General features: G+C 38.6%; 1 protein-coding gene across 1 annotated transcript in view; it reads right to left on the minus strand.

The window, feature by feature from the left end:
• The window catches only part of SIM1 (SIM bHLH transcription factor 1), a 124004-nt gene that overhangs the window by 84371 nt on the left and 21087 nt on the right, over window positions 1-18546 (minus strand). The gene's annotated exons all lie outside the window — the stretch shown is intronic.

Here is an 18546-nt window from a genome sequence, read left to right on the forward strand (position 1 = left end):
TAATAATATAATTCCCTTATTGTATTATAATTTTATTATTACTAATTATCAGAAAAATACAAATAAAAACATAATATTTATTATTTACTTATTTTATATATTTTTATATTATAGAAAAAATATACAAATAAAAACGTCTGAATGCAGAGAAAATGGGACCCAACAACTTTTGAGGTAAACAACATGGAAATTCTTAAAAAAAAAAAAAAAAAAAACAACTAGTAATTGAATTTCCATAGGACCCATCAATACTGCTCCTAAGAATATACCCGAGGTCCCAAAAACACAATGAAGAAAAAGCATCTGCATTCCTATATCCATTGCAGCACTACTCACAATAGTTAGAATCTGGAAACAAGTCAAGTGCCAAAATACAGTTGAGTGGGTAAAGAAACTATGATATATCTACACATGGAATACTACACAATCATTAGGAAAAAAAATGAAGTCATACAATTCTCTGATACAGGATAGAGATCAATAGTATGCTTCAAGAGCAGAGAAACCCTGAATCTCTTAGGCCATGGGAATTCCCTTTATAATTTCCCCAATACTCTACTGTGTCTATGAAAAAAAAAAAATGGGGGGAACACAAAACCTTGCCACACCAGCACTCCCACTCCTTTTCTTTCTCCTCTTGTTCTTTTTAACTTCTCTTTTTTTTCTTCGTTTTTTTCCTTTCTTTTTCACTCTTGTAGTTATTATTTGGTTTTTTTTTTTTTTTTTTTTTTTTTTTTTTTTTGCTGTTGGGTGCTTTTTATTTTTTTGGTAATTGCTATCTTTTTTTTTTCTTTGTCTTCTTCCAGCAGAACCACACACAACTTGAATCATCTTGTTCTGCCTCATGAATTGAGGGGAAAAATAAAAATGAACGGTGCCATGACCAAACAGCCATATGAACATTGAGTGGAATTAAAAAATGACCCAACTTAAACATCAAACCTAAAGTCAACAACAGAATTGATACCCTACGTACAACAAGCTATACAGAGAGGGGAACAGTTTCACTAGCATTCCGGGGGACAAAGGGGAGATATGAGATACATGCTGGGAAAAGGGGTGGAGGGAGGACAACCCTGGTGGTGGGAAGGGCCCTGATTCATTGCCACTATGTACCTTAAATATTACTTTGTTTTGTTTTGTTTTTTGGGTCACACCCGGCAGCACTCAGGGGTTCCTCCTGGCTCTACACTCAGAAATCGCTCCTGACAGGCTCGGTGGACCATATGGAATGCCGGGATTCAAAACACCTTCCTTCTGCATGCAAGGCAAATGCCTTACCTCCATGCTATCTCTCTGGTCCCTACTGTGTACCTTAAATATTACTGTGAAAGGTTTGTTATTCACTCTTTGGTCACAATAAAAATTATTATTAAAACAAAAAAGAAGAGGGAGAGACATAGAATGATCACACTTATTTTGTAGGACATAAAAAATGCTGAGTATGAGAACAATACCCAAAGACAATAGAAATGAAGGCCATCAAGATTTGGTTCTTAGTAGGAATCTTGCCACAAAGTGGGAAGCGCAGTTAGGTCAGAGAGGGGATAATGTGACAATGATAGAGGTAAAATTATCACTCTAGACAAAAAGTAGGTATTGGAAGGAAATAAAGTGATACACATAATTCCCTTTTAGTTAACAGTATTGCAAACCACAGAGGGAGGGAGGGAGGGAGGGAGGGAGGGAGGAAGAAAGGAAGGAAGGAAGGAAGGAAGGAAGAAGGAAGGAAGGAAGGAAGAAGAAGAAGGAAGGGAAGGAAGGAAGGAAGGAAAGGAAGGAAGGAAGAAGGAAATAAGGAAGGAAGGAAGAAGAAGGAAGGAAGGAAGGAAGGAAGGAAGGAAGGAAGGAAGGAAGGAAGGAAGAAGAAGGAGGAGAAAAGGAAGGAAGGGAGGGAAGGGAGGAAGGAGGAAGAAGAAGGAAGGAAGGAAAAGAAGGAAGGAAGGAAGGAAGGAGGAAAGGAGGAGGAGGGAGGTAAAGAGGAAGGAAGGAGGGAGGGAGGAAGGGAGGGAGGAAGGAAGGGAGGGAGGGAGAGGAAGGAAGGAAGAAGGAAGGAAGGAAGGAAGGAAGGAAGGAAGGAAGGAAGGAAGGAAGGAAGGAAGGAAGGAAGGAAGAAGGAAGGAAGGGAGGAAGGGAGGAAGGGAGGGAGGAAGGAAGAAGGGAAGGAGGAAGGAAGAAGGAGGGAGGAGGAAGAAGGGAGGAAAGGAAGGAAGGAAGGAAGGAAAGGGAGGAGGAAGGAAAGGGAAGAGGAAGGAAAAGGAGGGAGGAGGAAAAGGGAGGAAGGAAGGGAGGAAGGGAGGAAGGAAAGGAAGGAAAAGGAAGAAGGAAGGAAGGAAGGAAGGAAGGAAGGAAAAAGGAAGAAGGAAGGAAGGAAGGAAGGAAGGAAGGAAGGAAGGAAGGCAGAAGAAGAGGAGGAGGAAGATCTCCCACACTTAGGCAAGCTGGAGGACTAGAGGAAAACAGGACACTGATTAAGTGATATGTACACTGGTGAAGCCATGAGTGTTCAAACATTTTATGAATAAAACTCAATCATCAACAACTTTTAATTTTTGAACAAATGAACAAAATTTTAATTGTGTATCTCACCTCAATGATTCAATCTTTAAAAACACCTATGACCTCATAGTGCATGTAGGTATTCTACTCCTGAGTCACATTTCTTGCCCCCAAATCTGCTGACTGTAAATCCAGTATCTCAAAGACTTTCAATCCCATCCAGATTGTCCAACTTCATGACAGATTCTCTCCCTGCCATATTTACTGATGAATAATGTACATCAAAAACTAAACATGCCTACAAATATCTTAAAGGTTTCCCCTGTCTTCAAATCTTTTTTACATTACCCATGCTTTCTAGGCTGAAAAATCTTTTTTTTTTTTTTCACAATTTATATCCAATCATCTTTAAGCCCCACAGGTCCACCTTCAAATTATATTTTGAATATGCCTTTTCACTCTTTCATGCCATCATCTTCCTTCATATAGGTGTCACATAAATGTCACCCCAAAAAAATCACATAATTTTCTAGCTTATCTTTCTATCTCTACCTTCCACATTCCCCTCTCCTCAATGGAAAACCACTTCCCATTCCAGAATGATCTTTACATAGCTCAAGTTAGCTCATCTAGTGTGTTTAAGGACTCTTCATGACTTCTAGATGCCACAAAAACCCAAACTGATCTAATTCTTCAGACGTCATGTCCTTTTGATCTTGTTCTTCCTTTTCAAAGAAAATCATCATCCCCATTATCAACTTGCTTAGCTAATTTTTGTCTCAGAGCCTTGCACCTGCTTCCCACAAACTTTGTACATATTCGCCCTCTCTCAGCATGCCTAGTTGCTTCTCTTCAATTACGAGTTTTCAGAAAGGCCTTCCTATATCACTTACATCTCTTTGTCCTAATTGTTCTTGAATATTCTGACCTTATACTTATTTCTTTGTAAATGCTTCTTCCCACTACAATGTGTGATGCACAAGGATAGGGTCCTTTTGTATATTGGTCAAATAACACAGCATATGATAGGCAACATGGAGATACATTTGCTAAGTGAATGTATGAACCATTGCAGTTTTCTATAGAGAAGACTGAACTCTATAACATGTTTATGATCCTTTTAATTACAGCAACAGAAATTAAGCTGATTCTAATGACAAATCTGTTTTCATTAGAAAACATATTAAAATGTAAAATGTCAGGTAGTGTCTCTAAATATTTCCCCCTGGTTTTCAATTAGTCCTCACAATAAAATGCTCTTTACTTTTTCTTTAGCTGTTTTAATTGGAGAAATAAAATTGACACTCACCCTGCCCTCCTCTTGTGGTGGTCTTTCTTCCAGCATTCCTGAGTTGTAGCACTGCAGGGGTCCATTACCCAAATCTAGCACAACAAAGACTTCACTTTGCCAGGTCTAAAGGAAGATTTTCACAGCTAATAGAAATGTTGTGGCATCCAGAATTATTAGTTTCTTAACAGCTTATAAAAATTAAAATGAAAAGCCTTGTGTTGCATTTGCTAATTCAGGAAGCAGGGAAGGGCATTAAGATGCTCTTTTCCGGGGCCAGGAAGGTGGCCCTAAAGGTAAGGTGTCTGCCTTGCAAGCGCTAGCGTAGGATGAACCACGGTTCAATCATATGGTCCCCCAAGCCAGGGGCGATTTCTGAACGCATAGCCAGGAGCATAGCCAGGAGTAACCTCTGAGCGTCAAACGGGTGTGGCCCAAAAACCAAAACCAAACAAACAAACAAAAAGAAAAGATGCTCTTTTTCTGTCATATACTTGGATACCAAAAACAATTAATAGGAGAGTTGAAAGAAAGAAATCTCATGGAGGTCTTTTTTTGGGGGGGTGGGGGAGGGCCACACCCGGCGGTGCTCAGAGGTTACTCCTGGCTGTCTGCTCAGAAATAGCTCCTGGCATGCAGGGGGGGGGGGAGGGAGAAAGGGGGACACCATATGGGACACTGGGATTCGAACCAACCACCTTAGGTCCTGGATCGACTGCTTGCAAGGCAAGCTGTGCTATCTCTCCGGGCCCTCTCATGGAGGTCTTACCTTCACCCACCAGAACATCAGATGCATGTAACCAAATAAATGGCTGAGGATGAGCAGTGAGGCTCAAACTCTCCAAATGCTTCAAACCATACAAACTATATTTGTAAAGGTTTTCTGTTGGGGGAGTTAAGAGATAGCATATTCTTGGATTAATTACCAAAGAGTGTTACTATACTTATAATTTTAAAAAGTGGCAAGGGACTGGGTTCAAAAATAGAAGCAAAGGGGGCCCAGAGAGATAGCACAGCGGCGCTTGCCTTGCAAGCAGCCAATCCAGGACCAAAGGTGGTTGGTTCGAATCCCGGTGTCCCATATGGTCCCCCGTGCCTGCCGAAGCTATTTCTGAGCTGTCAGCCAGGAGTAACCCCTGAGCACCGCCGGGTGTGGCCCAAAAACCAAAAAAAAAAAAAAAAAAAAAGAAGCAAAGGAAAATATCACACATTAATGGGTACCATTATGATATCCAGTTCAATAAAATGAAGCTATTTCAGTTATTTATAAAATAGCCTACATTAGAACAACTTTACTGATTTGAAGGATTCCCCGGAGGGAAAAAAGATACTTCCATAGGTTCTGTCCACTTAGAAATCAATCAAAGGAAAATTATTCTCCTATAAAGACAGCATATCTCTTTTGAATTATAAAATCTTAGATTTTCTGAGTAAATAACATACTGAGAGAATGTTTACTTGTTGCCGTCTTATGAAAATGTCATGAAAGTTGAACCATTGGTGATAGAGAGGCTCAGATCTAACAAGTGAATAGACTTCATGGCAGATGATTAGATTCTAATTGCATCCAAACTGTGAAATAACTGAGTCACCTTGTAGAGATGCCATATTGAAAAATACAATAAACTACCCATCGACCTTTGAAAAATATCAGCACCATCACTTACTAAATCATAGACAGGTCAGCCATGAGAAGTGTTTGTCAGGGAGAAAATGGGGTTCATGACCAATAACATAAAAGGGGCAAAACCAGAGTCAAAGGAGAAAAATTAGGCTAATTGACTTTATTGTATAGTGTGCATTTTTTCTGGTCAATAAGCACCAGCACAACACATAAATATTAGTACCACACTGCAAACATGACAGTGAAGAAAAAAACACAGAAACCCATCATGCTTAATGAATGAAGATGGAAGTTCTGAAGATGTAACAGGATATAGACAACTCTATAGTCACTTTGATAAGGACTTTAGAGATGAAATATGGAGACTGTTCAAAGAATTCAAAGAAACCATAGAACAAATAGAACAGTCAATAAGACTCAAGAGGATATGAGAGTACAAATGAGAAATTTTCAAAAAATACATAACTTTTTGAAAAACTTGGCAGGAAAAATTTAAAACTCACTGGACGGCCTTACCAGCCTTCAACTGCTGCTGAAGATAGAGTCAATGAGCTGGTAGAAGAGCTATATTACACCTTCATACAACAGAGAGGTTGAAAAAGAGTTAAAATATACAAAAAATGAAAATATTCTTTCAATAAGTGAATAAATTATGATAGAATTCTGGCTAAAAGTTAATAGAAAAAAAAGAATCATTGGAGTCCCAAAGAAGCAAATAGAAAACACCCATGAAGACTCAACAGTCAAGGACATCATTGCTGAAAAGTTCCCAGAGCTGAGGAGTACATGCACCCATATCCTGGATATGATATGAAAAAAAAAAAAGAGTACCAACTGAAAGAGAGTTAAATTAAAGCACCCTTAGCACATTCTAGTCAAAATAATAAAAACCCACAGATAAGAGATAGAATATTGAAAGAAACAAGATCAAAATGGGAATTTTTGATTCAACCAGATTTTCATTCAGGATTAAAGGAAGGATGAACAGCTTCACAAATAAACAACAGCTCAGAAACTTTACAATTCCTACAAAAAGATGACATAAAATTCCATGACAATAATCTCTTTCAAAATTAACAGAGTAAATGCAACAATTAAAATATAAAGAATGGCAAAACAGATCAGAAAATTGAATCCAATATTTTACTGCCTGCAAGAAACACATTTGAATAGTCAGAGCAAACACAGACTCAAAGTCAAAGGTTGGAAGATGATCCTTCGAGCAAACAACTCCCTGAAAAAGCCTCGGTTGACCATACTAATATCATACATCACAGACCTTAGGTTTAAAAAAGTTACAAGAGATAGACAGGCATTTCATAATAATCAAGGAATGTGTACCTCATGGAAGACATCACATTACAAAATGTTTATCCGCCCAATGAAGATACAGCTAATAGTCTTGAATAAAGACATCGATAGCAACATAATAGAATGGGAGAATTTGGGCAGCCCTTTCACATCTAGATAGATCAACCAGGAATAAACTTGACAAGGATATACTGGCTTTAAAGGAATAAACAGAAAGAGAAGGGCTTAGCAGACAGATGTAGGGCTTTTCATCTCCACAAAGCAGAATACACATTCTTCTCCAGACTTTCTTCTCTTAGACATTCTCTAAGACAGAACACATATTTGGCCATAAAACATACCTCTATAATATCAAGAAAATAGAAAGTGTATCAGCTATCATCATAGATCATGATGCACTGAAACAGAAGTAGATTACAAACAGACACAGAGAAATAACTTGATCACCTGGATATTAATCTGCTCACTACTAAACAATTAGTGGGTCAGAGAAGAAATCAAAAGATTCTTGAAAACAAATGAGAATTAAAACATGAATTATCAGAATTTATGGGACACAAAAAAAAGGTATTAAGAGGAAAATTTATAGCTTTACAAGCATTTATGAGGAAAAAATGACCTAAATATGTACCTTAATGGCACAGTTTAAGAATTTGGAAAATCAGGGCCGGGCGGTGGCGCTGGAGGTAAGGTGCCTGCCTTGCCTGCGCTAGCCTAGGAGGGACCGCGGTTCGATCCCCCGGCGTCCCATATGGTCCCCCAAGAAGCCAGGAGCAACTTCTGAGTGCATAACCAGGAGTAACCTCTGAGCGTCACAGGGTGTGGCCCAAAAACAAAAACAAAAAAAAAAAAAAAGAATTTGGAAAATCAGATTTGGTTGCAGGAAGGGAATGGGGATGGTGAGAGGACAAATTTGGTGATGGGTATTCCCCTGATTCAATGTTAATATGTACCTAAAATACTACTGTGAAAGATATGTAAGCTAATATCATCAAAATAAAAATTAAAAAAAATATCTTCCAAAAAAAAAAAAAAAGAATTTGGAAAATCGGAGCCAGAGCAGTAGTGCAGTGGTAGGGCATTTGTCTTACACACAGCTGACCCAGGACAGACCTCAATTCAATCCCAGGCATCTCATATGGTCCCCCAAGCCAAGAGAGATTTCTATCACATAGCCAGGAGTAGCCCCTGAGCATCAGCAGATGTGCCCCCCTCAAAAAAAAAAATGACCAGTACATGAGCCAAAAACAAGCAGGTGGTGTGAAATAATAAATATACTTTTTAAGCATTATCCAAAAACGTTCCTTATCCTAGACTGTTCCTAGGAATGGAATCAGGATGCCCAAAATTTGGATAAAACACTCAAATAGACTTTATACTCTAGTCTTTTTGTGGACGTGACTTTTCATATTGACTCCAAGTCTAAACCATAAACAGTCCATCTATATATTATTGTATATAGTCTCTATCATGTATTGCCTCTCCCTTCACCCCTGTGTCTCTCCTACCCCCTCATCCCCCAACCCTGAATCATTATCTTCCCCTTATTTAACCCTCTTTTTTTTTTTTTTTTTTTAGTTTTTGGGCCACACCCGGCGGTGCTCAGGGGTTACTCCTGGCTATCTGCTCAGAAACAGCTCCTGGCAGGCACAGGGACCATATGGGTCACCGGGATTCGAACCAACCACCTTTGGTCCTGGATCAGCTGCTTGCAAGGCAAACGCCGCTGTGCTATCTCTCCGGGCCCAACCCTCTTTATCCTCAGTTCCTAACTGGGTAGACACCAAGACTGACCTTCTGCCCCAACAGACCACCATCCAGCTCCTCATTGAAAGACACCCTCTCGGTCCCCATCTCATGCCTCGACAAAGAACTACAACCAACATGCCCGCTGATCCATGCTTGGTGGCCCCTCTCACCCCCATCAAACTATGGACTGTTGCATGATACCTGAATCAGCTTCAGCAAAACCCCTAGTTCAAGGACAATATAGGGTTCCGTAATGCTGCAAAACATGTCTCAAACTCAACTATCACCTGTTCTCTTCAAATACCTTTGTTTTCTTTCTTTTTTTTTCTTTTTAAACATGGGTTTATTTATCTGTTCTATTTTAATGTATACATATTTTTGCTATCCTTACCATTTTTGGTGCTGCTTGGTACTAAAACCTTGCCTGGGATAAAATGGCAGATCAAAAACGGACCACAGAAATTGTGAGTATAACCAGTCATCCTTACCCAGAATAGCACCAGCAACCCAATATGTTTTTGTATGGGCACAGTAAATAAGGGGAAACCATAGACACAGAAATAAGATCTTATCATCTAGGGATAAGACCTCACACTTTTTATAACACTAGGGTGCCTGATCCTGGACATGTGTCATGTGGATACAACCCAGTCTTCAGGAGATTGGACAGTGTAAGTTCAACTCCAAACCCCAGATCCCAGATGTAGAACTGATACAGCTCTGGGCAACAACTCTAGGAACCAACTCCATTGGGAGAACTATAGCACAGTTCTGGCACTAACTTGTACCAGTTATGATATGAAAATGAGGAAATGACAACTTGACTCAAGACCAAGTTGTCTTATCACCTCACCTAACACTGGATGGAAGCCAGAAGATATACTGTCTTTTGAACAGCAGAAAATAAGAGCACCATCTACAGAAAACTGACTTTGACAGCTGCGACTGGGCAGAACTATTCTTGGGACCGATAAGGAAAACCCTGCCCTAGACTGTAGACCAGAACTCTTATAAAATAAAAAAAAAAAAGGATTTCTTATTGCAGAGGCTCAAAGTGGACAACAGAGACTGAGCAGAGCCCTTAGATCCATAATATCCCATACTTGGGCTTGGGGACTGAATGAAAACAAGGAGCATCTGATACAGAAGACTGTACACAACAATGGTGGAACAGAACCTTTAGAATCGTAAAGACTCTAACCTAGACCCTGTTCTAGGACCTGTACAAATGCCAAGACCACTGGATACAGTGGCCTCATTGTCTCACCCCAACTGAGAGGAAAGTTTCCTGGCACCACATACAAAGCCCTTGGGATGAGGTAATGAATACCTATGGAGCCAGGGGTTGATCCCATGATGGTATGCTTCAAAGATGGAGCAGCCCTGAATCTCCTAGGCCACGGGAATTCCCATTCCCCCTCAATACTTACTGTGCCTATACAAAAAAAAAAAAAAATTGGAGGGAATGCCAAACCCTACCACTGCAGCACTCTTCTTTTTCTTGTTTTGTTCTGATTTGTTAGTTTTTTACTTTATTTTCCTTCTTTCTTCCACTTTTCTCTTCGCTTTTCACTCCTGTGGTTATTATTTGGTGATTTTTTTCTTTTCTCATTAGCTGGGTGCATTTTTTTTCTTCTTTTTCTCTTTCTTTTTTTGGTAGTTGCGGCCAATTATTTTTTTTATTTTTTCTCTCTTCCTTTTTTTTTCTTTTTTTCTTCCATTTTTCTTTTTTCTTCTTATTCTTTTTATCACAAACGACAACAGAATAGACCATCTACAACAAGCTATAAAGTGGAGACCAGTTGCACTAGTATTCTGGGGGAAAGGGAGGGGAGATATGAGATGCATGCTGGAAATGGGGTGGAGGGAGAACAGCACTGGGGTGGGAGTGCCCCTCATTCGTTTGTCCACTATGTACCATAAATAATGCTGTGAAAAATAAAAATAAAAAAAGAAAAGAAAACAAAGAGATGTGTATAAAATATATATCTTTCCCCCCAAAAAAAAAGAATTTGGAAAATCGGAGCCAGAGCAGTAGTGCAGTGGTAGGGCATTTGCCTTGCATGCAGCTGACCCAGGACAGACCTCAGTTCAATCCCAGGCATCTCATATGGTCCCCCAAGCCAAGAGTGATTTCTAGCACATAGCCAGAAGTAACCCCTGAGCATCAGCAGATGTGCCCTCCTCAAAAAAAAAACGACCAGTACATGAGCCAAAAAACAAGCAGGTGATATGAAATTATAAAACTTAGAGCAGGAATTAGTGAACTGGAACCCAAAAAACAATCTAAACTATCAATAAAAACCAGCATTGGTTCTTTGAAAAAATAAACAAGATAGATAAATCATTAGCAAGACTAACAAAAACAAAGAGATACTTTAAAAAACAAACCATAAGAAAGGGGAAATGTCAGTAAAGATCTACAGAAATTCTAAAACTAATCAATGATTACTTTGAGAATCTTTATGCCACAAAACAGAAGAACCTGTGTTACACCCCACTCAGGAAGGGCACACATCAGAAGTGTTGCACTCCTGAAAAAGAATGATTTGCCAAAAAGGCCCACTTTGAGTGGTCAAATCAGTTGACCCTTCATGTGGATTGTTTGGCTATAATTCTAAACGTGGCTGTAACTATCTCTCTTTATTTTTGACCATTATTAGAAATCAGGCCTCAGTAATTCTAACAAAGGAGGACAGTGAAAAGCCCACCAAAAGTCTCCTGCTGAGAGCTCCTTTGTGATCTCTGTCTCCCCTCATCTCCTTAAAGATATCTGGTTTCCCTTTACCTGTCTCTTCATATGCTAATTCTAGCTCTGATCTCATTGGTTTATCCCCTTTTCCTTTCTCCCTGGCTACGCCCCAAATATCCGTCTATTTAGGGCCCAATCAAGCTCTGGCCTCACCTCTTGTTTTCACCATGTAATTCTGTGTGGTCTCATTTATTTCATATTTCATAATTCATATTTCATATTCGCCTCTTCATGCTCTCGCTTGACCCCCAGTGGGAAAATGAACTCACTAAGGTTATGCTTAGGGACTTTTTATCTCATTAGGATAAAGGTCTGCAGCAAACCTGGAAGAAATGGATGAATTCTTGGACTTCTATAACTTCCCAGGTTGAACCAAAATGATGTGAAATATACAAACATACCTACCACTACTGATAGAATTGAAGAGGTAGGGGCCGGAGAGATAGCATGGAGGTAAGGCGTTTGCCTTTCATGCAGGAGGTCATCGGTTCGAATCCCGGCGCCCCATATGGTCCCCTGTGCCTGCCAGGAGCAATTTCTGAGCCTGGAGCCAGGAATAACCCCTGAGCACTGCCAGGTGTGACCCAAAAACCAAAAAAAAAAAAAAAAAAAAAAAAGAATTGAAGAGGTAATCAAATGGCTTCCACAAACCAAAAGCCCAGGCCCAGATGGATTCTCTAGTGAATTCTTTCAAACCTTTAAAGGGACCTACAGCGAATCCTTTCAGGCTTTTCTAGGAAATTGAATAATCAGAAATATTCCCAAATAGTTTATATGAAGGTAACATCACCCTGATATCAAAAGTAGACAGACACCACAAAAAAGAGAACTATAGGCCAATATACTTGAACACAGATACAAAGATCCTCAACATAATTCTAGCAAATAGAATCCATAGATCATGAAGAAGGTTATACACCATGACCAAGTAGGATTCATTCCAGAGATGCAAGGATAGATTAATAATATGCAGCTCAATCAAGCTAATTCACCATATTGATAAAAGAAAAAAGAGTCATATTTTTGGGCTGGAGAGATAACAGGAAGGTAGGGTGATTGCCTTGCATGCATAAGGACAGTGGTTCAAATCCCGGCATCCCATATGGTCCCCCGAGCCTGCCAGGATCGATTTCTGAGTGTAGAGCCAGGAGTAATCCTTGAGTGCTGCCGGGTGTGACCCAAAAACCAAAACCAAAACAAAAACAAACAAAAAAAGATTATATGATTATATTTTCAGATGCAGAGAAAACAGTTGACAAGGTCCAGCACACATTCATGATAAAACTCTCAATAAGGGGCTGGAGCTAGCCTAGGAAGAACCACGGTTTGATCCCCTGGCATCCCAGATGGTCACCCCAGCCAGGTGTGATTTCTGAGTGCATAGCTAGGAGTAACCCTTGAGCGTCACTGGGTGTGGCCCAAAAACCAAAAAAAAAAAAAAACCAAGAAAGAAAGAAAATATAGATAGAGTAATCCAGATAAGAAAGAAAAAAGTCAAGCTCTCACTATTTGAAGATTACATGATACTTTATTTAGAAAATCCTAAAATGCTACCAAAAGCTTATAGAAACAATAGATTTGTATTGAAATGGCAGGTGACAAAATTAATACACAAAAATTCATAACTTTACTATATGCAAGTAATGAAAGAGAAGAAATAGATATTAAAAAATAACAATCCCAGAGCCAGAGTGATGACACAGCGGTAGGGCACTTGCTTTACACGCACTAACCTAGGACAGTCCGCGGTTCTATCCCCCGGTGTCCCATATGGTCCCCCAAGCCAGAAGCGATTTCTGACCACATAGCCAGGAGTGACCCCTGAGTGTCACTGGGTGTGGCCAAAAACCAAAAAAAAAATCTAATTCCATTCATGATTGTAAAATCAAGTACATCAAGAAAATCAAGTACATCAAGTCAATTTAATTAAAGAGATAATAGACCTATACTAAGAAAAAGTACAAAACACTTCTCCAATAAATAAAAGAAGACACAGGAAGTAAAAACATTTGGACAAAGAAGATGGGAGTCATCATTTTCCCCAATTTTAAACTGTACTAAAAAGCAATAGTCATTAAAACAGCATGGTATTGGGATAAAGACAGACTCTCAAATAAATGGAATATTCTGAAACTGATCCCTAGGTATACAATTAATCTTTGATAAAGGGGTAAATATTACAAAGTGGAGCAAGGAAAGCAATTTTTACCAGAGGTGTTGGGAAAACTGATCATTTACATAGGAAAAAAGTGAACCCAGACTTCTCCTTAACACCATGTACAAATGTCATGTCAAAATAGATTGAAAACCTCAATATAAGATCTGAAACCATATTGTAAGACAATACAGCAGAACACTCCATGACATTGGACCTAAAAGCATCTTAAAAGATGAAACACCACTGTCTAAGCAAGTGGAAGCAATAATAAAAAGAAAGTACTTCACTAAACTGAGAAGCTTCTTTACTTCAAAGAAAACAGTGACTAGGATGCAAAGGCTACCCACAGAATGGGAGAAACTCTTCACCCATACCCATCAGACTAATATCTATGATATACAAGACACTGATAGATTTAGCAAAATAAATAAATAAATAACAACCTCTAACCTCATACAAAATGGGGAGAAAAAAATCAACAGACATTACCTCAAAGAAGAAATATGGATGTCCAAAAGGCACATGGAAAAATGCTCCACATCACTGATCATCAGAGAGATGCAAATCAAAACAACAATAAGATATCTCTCAAATCACAAAGATTAGCACATATCACAAAGAGCAAGAACAACCAGTGCTAGTACAGATGCAGAGCAAAAGAGACTCTCATTCACTGCTGATGGGAATGTAGACTGGTTCAGCCCTTTTGGAAAACAATATGGGTATCCTCAGAAAACTAGAAATTGAGCTTCCCTGTGATCCAGCAATATCACTTCTAAAGATATGTCCTAGGAACCCAAAAAAGAGGGCAGAAAAGCCCTCTCATTCCTATATTCATCACAACACTATTCACAATAGCCTCTGGAAATGACCCTAGTACCCAAGAATAGATGAGATAAAGAAACTGAGATACATTTACACTATGAAATACTATGCAATGTTTATATAAAGTCATAAAACTTACTCATACATGAATGGATATGTAACGTATTATGCTGAGTTAAATGAGTCAGAGGGAGAGGGAGAGACATAGAATAATCTCATTTGTGGAATATAAAAAAAATCAAAGATAGTATGGTAATAATATCCAGAGACAATAGAGATGAGGGTCAGAAAAGACTGGTCAGAAGGACCAGTCTATGGTAGGAATCTTACCACAAACAGTGGTGGATGTAGTTAGAAAAGGGTCCACTATTACAGTGATAGTTGGAACTGATCACTTTGAACAAGAACTGGGTTCTAAAAAGTGAGAAAGCAATATGCAAGATACCTTCATTAAAAATAGTGAAAACAACAGTGTCAAAAAAGGGAAAAAGTAAAAAATAAATAACTTAACTTAAAAATTTTTTGAAAAGGAAAAAAGGAAGAGAGAGAGAAGTAAAATGCCAGAGGCAAGAGGGGTGGTGGAACAGAATCTGGGGACATTGCTGGAGCGAAATGTACCCTGGTGAAAGATGGTTTATATTGTACTATTGAAACTCAATTATAAACAATGTTGTATTCATGGCACTTAAATAAACTAATTACTCCAAAAATAAAATAAAATAACCACCTAAAATTAAATAAATCTTAGGCAGATCATGCCAAAGATAAAATCAGGTGAGCACTGGAGTTCTTTCTGAGTTGGTATATCCACTCAATAACTGTGCAGCTAAACCATTTGTCCCTCTGAGTCTATGGCACAAATTAGAAAATCCTCAAATGTGCATTACTTCCCAACCTTTCTAAGGACATCAATCAACAGAGTACCTGTCCAGCCCTTGGTTAGCTTAACGTTGTCAATAACCTTTAGTCTCCTCAGGGCAGGGCAGCAATAGCAAACTTGACTATTAATTACAGTGAAATATAAATGGACTAAAACACGTACCTAGTAGGTAGCTAATGCCAAATTGATAACTGGCACCATTTTGTCACTCCAAACACTGCTGGAGGCAACCCTGAAAACCCTTGAGCACTGCCTGGCTGTCCCAGGTGATGGCCAGCACCACAGGGCCAGAGCAGCACCTTATTTTCATGCCCTTGCATTGAAACAACTGGACTAGTTAGCTGAGATTCATAGAGGGTAGCCTCCAGATCTACTGAGTACCATTTGGGAGGCCTCCAAAAATATAATGAAAATTACAAAATAACTGTATAAAACTAAAATGAGTGGTATTTAAATGTAAAATTTGAAACAATTAGTTTAATTTGAAATTAAAATTATTAAGATTAATATTCCTGTGTAACATAACCAAAAAATATCAAAATCTTCAAAACTCCCATTTGAAGCACAACAAAGAGCAGTTTAACATCATTTCAAAAAACAAAAATTGACTCCATCACAACTCCTCTCTTTGGATAACGAAAGGACACACAGAAGATTCATCATTGGTAATGTTCCTGAGAGTTAAGCTGAAATCAGCCTACAACCAGTCATGACCTTTGCAGCTGATCATAATCTTCCTCAACACACACACACACACACACACACACACACACACACACACACACACAAATCCTTCCCCAGTTTTTCTCTTGTTCCCTCCCCATCTTTGGTCATGAGTGAATATGTCCATGCTTGTAGCTCATCTCCCAGGGGTGGCCCAAGCAATGTCTTTCTACTCTCTTTCTGTCTAGTTGTTGACAGAAAGTACATGCCTTTGGACCAGAGTGATAGTAAAGTGGGTACTATCACCTTGCTCATGGCCAAACATGTTTTTTTCCTGAACCTATTAGGAGGGGTTCTTGAGTGCTGAGCTTGGAGTAACCCCAGCAGTAACCCACACAGCCAGTTGTGGCCCCAAAACCAAAACCAAAAAAAAAAAATTACATATCTTCCAAAGCAACCTCAGACATCACAAGCTAAAGAAATCAAGCTAGATAAGTTTGTATTTATTCTTATTTTTTTAACCTATAGAATTTTATTGCTTTGGACAACTCTAGAACTTGGCACAGCACATAACATATAATAGATGCTGGATAAATCATTCATGAATCTTTACAGACCTATGAATCCAAACCAATGAAAGGAAGATCTAACAATCTTTTCCAGATGTATTAAAATGATTGCTGATTTCTCATTCTTGGACACCTCTCTCTTTGTCTTCCTAAGTCTCCTTCTTTTTCCCTTTCATTCCAAAAACTAAATGACTTTTTTTGCATTTATTGGCAATTAACAAAACCATTCATTTAATTTCACTAAAATAAATCATTCACATATACTCAGTGTTACTTTGGTTGGACGCAGTGCCAAAAATGTCATATTCAATACTGATTATTCTTCAAAATGTGAGAAAAATGAGAAACAGAAAGATAAACCATTTCCCCACAATTCTAGAGTTAAGAAGTTATATTTTGGGGGCCAGAGTGATAGCACAACGGTTTGCCTTGTATGCAGCCAACCGTGCACAGCATCTCATATGATCCCTCGAGACTACCAGGAGTGATTTCTGAAAGCAAAGCCAGGAGTAAGCCCTGAGTGCCGCCAGATATAACCAAAAAAAAAAAAAAAAAGAAGAAGATATATATTTCAAATGTTTATAATGTGTTGCCTATATTTATCAGGATTTGAAACAGCTGAGTAGCCCAGTTTCTAATACAATAGGATCATGTCTTCAAATGAAACACTGAGGAGGATCCTGGAACTGCATATCCAAAATGAGTCATTTATGTCCTTTGCACCTCTGTCCATTCAACTAGCATTTATCCTCCTAAAGTACAATCCACATTTGATCTCCAGAAGTAAAATTTTATTTATTTTTTAGAAGTAAAAATTTAAATAGAACTTTATACATGCAGTTTTATTGTGTATCAATTTAAAAAAATTTGTACATTCAATTAAGAATACTGGTATCTGGGCTAGAGAAATAGCACAGCAGGTAGGGTATTTGCTTTTGTGTGGTTGACCTACATTTAACCCCTAGTATCCTATATGGTCTCCTGAGCACCACCATGAATGACCCCTGAATACAGAGCCGTAAGTAATCCCTGAGTACCACCAGGTATGGCCCAACAACCTTCCTTGAAAACTGGTGTTCAATTCCTAGATTATATATACATATATACAATCATATATATGTATATCTTTAAAATTGAGAAACTTGTTGAAGATATATCAATATTAATGTTGTAATGTAACATGCTTGGTTCCAAACAAGCATTCACTGCTTGTGGAAATGCCATCTAGTCCAGCCTTTATGGAAAACAATATGGAGATTCCTCAAAAAACTGGAAATTAAGCTCCCATATGATACAGCTATACATCTCCTAGGGATGTACCCTAGGAACACAAAAACATGATTAAAAAATACCCTATGCACTCCTGTGTTCATTACAGCACTATTTACAATATCCTGAATCTGGAAACAATCTAGATGCCCAATAACAAATGAGAGGCTAGAGAAACTGTGGTACATATACACAATGGAATACTATGCAGCCATCAAGAAAAATGAAGTCTGGTAATAATACCCAGAAACAATAAAGATGTGGTTTGGAAGGACCAACCCAGGATATGAAGCTTACCATGAAGAATGGTGACTGCAGTTAGAGAAATAACTACACCAACAACTATCATGACAAAGGTAGTGAGAGAGAGAAATAGAATGCCTTTTTCAAATACAAACAGGGGGTGAGGGAAAAGGAAGATTGGGGCATTGGTGGCGAGATGGTTGTACTGGTGAAGGGGGGTTATACTTTTTATAAATGAAACCCAACTACAACATGGTTGTAATCATGGTGCTTAAATAAAGATATTATAATTAAAAAATAAAATTTTTAAATACAATATAATATAAATAAATATAGTGTGGCTGTGGTTTTCTAAGACAACAAGATCAGAACTTTTCAGTGTTAAGGCAATAAGAAAGTGGTTACCAGAGAAATCTGAAGTTGAGAGAAATGACACTATAGGCCTTATATTAGAACCTCTCTCCTTGATATTGACACACACACAACTACCCCTGACTTCCACCACCATCAATGAATCCAATATACAGGAAGAGGCCACACACTTGTCTATTATCCTGGTTTCACCACTTTTTCCACATACTCGAACTCAGTGTCCCCAGTCAAAAAGTGGTGAGTATGAAGCCGTGGATTCATCATGCAAAACCATCAAGGAGAAAACTGCATAAAGGGACAGTATTTTGGAGAATGTTTTGTTTCATTTGCAGCACTAGACATGA

The sequence above is a fragment of the Suncus etruscus genome, chromosome 4, assembly GCF_024139225.1.
Source record: "Suncus etruscus isolate mSunEtr1 chromosome 4, mSunEtr1.pri.cur, whole genome shotgun sequence".
NCBI classification, from domain to species: domain Eukaryota; kingdom Metazoa; phylum Chordata; class Mammalia; order Eulipotyphla; family Soricidae; genus Suncus; species Suncus etruscus.